The sequence below is a fragment of the Triticum dicoccoides genome, chromosome 2B (assembly GCF_002162155.2).
Source record: "Triticum dicoccoides isolate Atlit2015 ecotype Zavitan chromosome 2B, WEW_v2.0, whole genome shotgun sequence".
NCBI lineage: Eukaryota > Viridiplantae > Streptophyta > Magnoliopsida > Poales > Poaceae > Triticum > Triticum dicoccoides.
In genome coordinates, this window is record NC_041383.1 from 363,029,240 (window position 1) to 363,034,766 (window position 5,527).

The 5,527-nt window shown below is 47.2% G+C and overlaps 1 pseudogene; it reads right to left on the reverse strand.

The window, feature by feature from the left end:
- Nucleotides 1–734: 734 nt before the first annotated feature.
- On the reverse strand, nucleotides 735–1,910 carry LOC119360874 (annotated as a pseudogene).
- Nucleotides 1,911–5,527: the final 3,617 nt, after the last annotated feature.

The window sequence follows — 5,527 nt, forward strand, 5'->3', positions numbered from 1 at the left end:
TGTACGTGCATCTTTGCATGCCATGAGAAGCACGTACATCGGGAAGAAATGTGTAAATCGGTCGTCGGCGCAGTGTTACATGCATGCGGCCGAGTTGAGAGGTGCCGCGTGGCTGGATGGCCGACCAATTGGAACTGCCCGAAGCAGCGATCAGGTCCGGCACGGTTCCAACGGCAAGACGACAATGGATATGATTGCAATCATACAGCCGAATCGGGGTGTGTCGCTTGCGTATAGGACTGGCCAATGGTAATCGGTCGAAGCGGTGCGCAGGCATGGGTAGCTAATTCCAACAACCTGTCGACGGTGTTTTCATGGGTTTTCATTGGTCTTCGTTTTGCGTGCCTGTCCTCGGTGGCCTAATCGGCGTCGTTTGTTTGAGCGGTGTCGTCTTATCTTCAGGGACTGCGGTGCTGCTTCTGCCGCTGTTTACTTTGCCGTTTCTACTGCCGGTTCCCTCTCTTCTCTCCGCGTGTCCAACCATCATTGAATCAGGATTGTTCGAGCGTCTACAGGATGTAATGCACCACCGCCGCATGCGCCTATAAAAGGATCCCTCCTTCGCCTCTGAAGCTCACGCTGCGGCACCAGAATCGAAACTCCTCCTACTCGCCCCTGCCCGTCCTGAATACCACCTTCTTCTTCCACAACGTCGGCCTCACCACCGCCTGCATCGAGAAGGCCACGCTGCAGGTCTCCGCCACCACCACGAAAGAGGAGTGGTGTGTCTTGCTCTAGCCAGACCTTGCACGGGCGAGGAAGAGTTGATCCAGGCGCACACGGAGGCCGTGGGGGGTGCAAGCTCTGCTGATGGGGACTTTGCTGATGGTATCAACATCGTTCGATAGGATCATCCATGAGCGCCTCCCGTCGAGGGATATGGCGTCCCTGGCTGGCGTCGGCCCACCGTCACGGCGGCGGGCTGTGCTTGGTGCAGGTGGTGCCGTTGTGCCGGTTGTGTAGTCGAGCCATGCGCAGCAGAAAGCGGCAACGATGTCGCGGTGCTCGGCGGCGTTGAGGGCCAGGTAGCAGGCGAGCAGCTCCTTGAGGCCCTGCGGTGACGCCCGATCGTACATCGTCCTTCGCCGCGATTATCTCCGCCATACTCTCCACTTCCAAGAAGTCCGCTTCCGGGTCAACCCACTCCTTCATCACCACGAGGCTCTCCTGCAGCCAGCGCCGCCACCTCGTGCGTCGCCTCTGTAGCACGGCCACAGTGGCCTCCAATGGAGGCTGCGCGTCCACTGGCCTCCTCCTCTAAAGCTTGGCGCTCAGCTTCACGAGTTGTCGCCGCCGCCGCCGCGCCCTGGCCGTCGGCAACTCGCTGTCGCTGCCCCAGGTCTCCTCATCTCCGTTGACCTTCTTTGCGGTGCTGGCGGGCCTGGTGAGGATCGGCCACAGCTTCGGCTCCGGCATCGCCCCGAGCCCGTCGAACTGGTCGTCCGCGGCCGACGATGACTATGTCGAAGACGTTGTCGATCAGCTACGGGCCACGCGGAAACCGGGTGTCTCTGCGGCCGGCGCTTGCGTATCCCCTTGGCAGGGCCACGGTTTCTGCTCGGACGTAGTAGGATGCCCTGTTCGGGGAGCACGGATGCTGCGGCAACAACCTCTACGACAATGACGATGGCATCACCACCGCCGGAGCACGATCACTTGCCAATGCGAGCGATGTGGCGAGGGCAGATGCTCCTGGTGCGCGTGCGCTCAGTGGCGCAGAGAAGGGGTCTAGGTTGCAGCGTCGGGGCGGAGGGGGGCGGTGCAACAAACAACAGGATGGTCTCGAAGGCGGCCACGCCGCGCAGGAGCGAGTGGAGCCGGAGTGGTCCGTTGTTAGCCAAGATCTGCTGTTGCTGATGATGCTGCGGGCATGTGGACGAGTACATGGATCTTAAAGTGAAGATGTCCATCAGCAAGGCGCGGCTTGGTGCTGCGCACTGCAATGCTATGTGATGTTGTTGAACATGAAGTGCACTCAGACCGGATGCATGCCATTCGCGTTGTATCCCCTTGCATGGTCCGACGAGGTTTCGTGTGCGTCCAGGTTCCTGTGGTCATCTCTCTCTCTCTCTCTCTCTCTCTCTCTCTCTCTCTCTCTCTCTCTCTCTCTCTCTCTCTCTCTCTCTCGTGGTCAAAATTCTGGTGCTATCATTGCTATGTAATAAGACAAGGTTTCTCCTGATCCTCTTTCTTCTTGATAATCCATATAGGGATTGCTATCTATGGATTATTGTCAAGCATTTTCTTGTAGATTAAAGGTTTAGAGGTCGCCACTAACTGATTTGTGTTATTTAGCTTCAGGTTCATTTTTGTGCTCTTAAGGTATAGTATCCCTTCCATCATTGCTGCAAACATTTACTATATGTCCTTGGTGCAAGAATTTGCAACCGTTAAACCCACATCGATTCCGGTGTGGGATATATTCTTCATGGTTCCGTGTCCTTTGCACTGTTGTGGGATATATTCTTCATGGTCCCATGTCCTTTGCTGCAACTGTTGTTAATTTGATGATATGCTTTTTGGGATGACCATGATTTACTCCCTTCTAATATTTGTTCTATGCAGGCATCAAGACTAAATAATATGTGTTTACCCCCTTATCATATTTGTTGTATGTAGGCATCAATACTAGAGATATGGTTTTAACCCCTTCTCATATTTATTGTATGGATGCATCAAGCTATGATGAATTTGGATGACATACTATTAACTTACATAATAAGACCCTTACGGGGTGAAAAAACACAAGCAATTGCAAGGTATTAACAATCTTTTTTTCTTACTGAAGCTGAACAACACGATGCATTTTAATGGCCCTCTTCATCTGCTGCTTATTTTCGGATTGAGCTTGGGCCAGATTTTATTCATATGAAAGATGTAAAGGTTGTACTCTCATATTTTAGTTGTGTTAAAATGCTTATCATGTCAACAGGACAATGCAAGGTGGTGTTGTAAGTTGTCATTTTCAGTATTCATTCGTTTCTGCAGCAGACCAACTATACAAATACAGCTTACATTATTTTCCTCCCAATGTATGATTTGCAAAGCTTACCTTCCTCTTCCAGTGCATATTTTGAAGAGAGAAAAACTTAGTTCATGAATCAAGCTTTGTATGCGCAGTCAACTGGGTTTATACTACCATCATTATACTTTTTCTTCGTGTGGTGTGTTCCTGTCGCCCTAGCTATGTCTTCCTATGTTCTATGTTTCATTTTTCCTTTTAACGTTGTAAGATAATTGTCACTCTAAAAGGTTAGTGAAATGTGTCTACTTTGGCATGGCTTTTGGCTGAGAAAATGTTTTCCAATTGCTTTGTCATGGACGCAAGTTAGTCATTGGTCTAACAGATGGGTATTACCTATTAGTATTTTTTTCCCTATATATACATAGAAGTTGGTACTTACAGTTGTACACGCAGTTAATATCTTGATGTATAGCTAATATAAAGCCCATGGTCATAAATTACTCATTCAAGCATAGGTTCATGCACATTCTTTGCCCCATATACAAGCTCTATCATGTTAACTACTGATGTGATACTTCCTCAGCTATCATTACATTAGGGAACACAAAATCAATGGGCGGTCAAACAAGGATGCTTTGAATTACCAAAGAATCAGAAATTTATCATGCAATATTGTAGCGACCAGACCACAAACAGTCTGATCTCTGTGCATCAGTATCATCCCTGGATCGGTAATGCTGACACGCACGGTACTTGAAGGATTTATAACAGAGTAGCAATCACACACTTATTACATCGAATGTCTCAAAAGAAAACTTATTACAATAAATATGGCTTAAGGCCATCTAAAAACGATAACAGCGGAAGGCTTGGAAGATAAAGTGAGTCCATCAACTCCAACGGCATCACTGAGTGAAAGATCACGACCTAAGGCACCTTACTCGCCGTCCGAAAAGTCTGCAACATGAACGTTGCAGCCCAAAAACGGGTCAGCACATGGAATATGCTGACAATGTAACACATAGAGAGTAATGAACACAATAATGCTATCACTACATGCATATATGGCTGGTGGAAAGCTCTATGGTTACAGTTTTGCATAAAGCCAATTTTTTCCTACAACAAAGGAATAAATTTTATTTAACTATCATGGTGGTTGTTAAACATTGAGAAGGTTCACCCAACTCAATCCCAATTAAGCATCATCATTAGACCCAAACAGAATTAATTAAGTAACATGATGAGATTCACATGATAATCCAGGTACTAGATACTCAAAACGTCCATAACCGGGGACACGGCTAACCATGATTAGTTTGTACACTCTGCAGAGGTTTTCGCACTTTCCCCACAAGACTCGATCTCCTCCGTTGGATTTCTCGCACTACATGGTGTTTGAGAAACGGATGACCGAGACATAGTCTTTCAGAAGCGTTTGCACCTTTCGATGGGTAGACAGTTCCACCTACTTTCCCCTACATCTGCTAGTCTACCACTGTAAGAGTTCACACGACTTAATCAACTATTGTAGAGCCCATAGTAGCTTGCGGCTGCACACAGAAGTTTCTAGCATGAAAAATCTCATGATCCCTTTGAGCCTGGGTGGCAGTCCATAGGAGAATCACATGGTACCCCGGGATTTCCAAAAATACAGGCAACATTGGGTTCCCCAGGTGCCTCAATCCACCCAGATGTGTATTAAAGTTGCCACCTTATGTAAACCAGTAATTAACAATCTCACATTTGTCATGGATACACTCACCCAATCCACGTCTACTAGCATAGCATAGCAATTTAAGCAAACCTAGAAGTAACTCCCAAAGGTTTGATAATAAACAGGTACTAGGTACTACCTCATCTACTTCCCAGAACCCACATATTAATCAGATCCTAACCATGCAATTGTTTGATGATTGATCTAATGCAATAAAAACCGGGTAGTAAAGAGGTACGATCAAAGTGTTACTTGCCTTGTTGATGATCCATGAAACCTAGAGACTCGTAGTAGCAAGCTGCGCACTCCGGATACTCTATCGCAAACAAACAAGCATACAATAAGCACTCATCTAATGCACAGGTAAAACTCAAATAAGAGATCTAACATGAAAGTTCAACTCAATAACTCCGGTTTGCAAAAAGAATCAAATCAAACGAAGCAATGAAACTCAAACGGTGAAAGAAACAAGCTTCATTTACTAATCTGGACCTAAGTCAAATTTTACAGTAGCAAAAACTTGTTTGAGTGGGTTAAACAGAAATAGGGTTTCGAGAGGAAACTCTAGGCGCTTGAATCGCCTGATTCCGATAAACGAGCGAAAAGTTATACTAGAACGAAAATCGGATCAGAAATTGCGATCAAAAATAATCGTGGAAAATCCGAGTGAGGGAGTCCCGGACTAGGGGGTGTCCGGATAGCCGAACTACAATCATCGGTCAGACTCCAAGACTATGAAGATACAAGATTGAAGACTTCGTCCCGTGTCCGGATGGTACTTTTCTTGGCGTGGAAGGCAAGCTTGGCGATACGGATATGTAGATCTACTACCATTGTAACCGACTCTG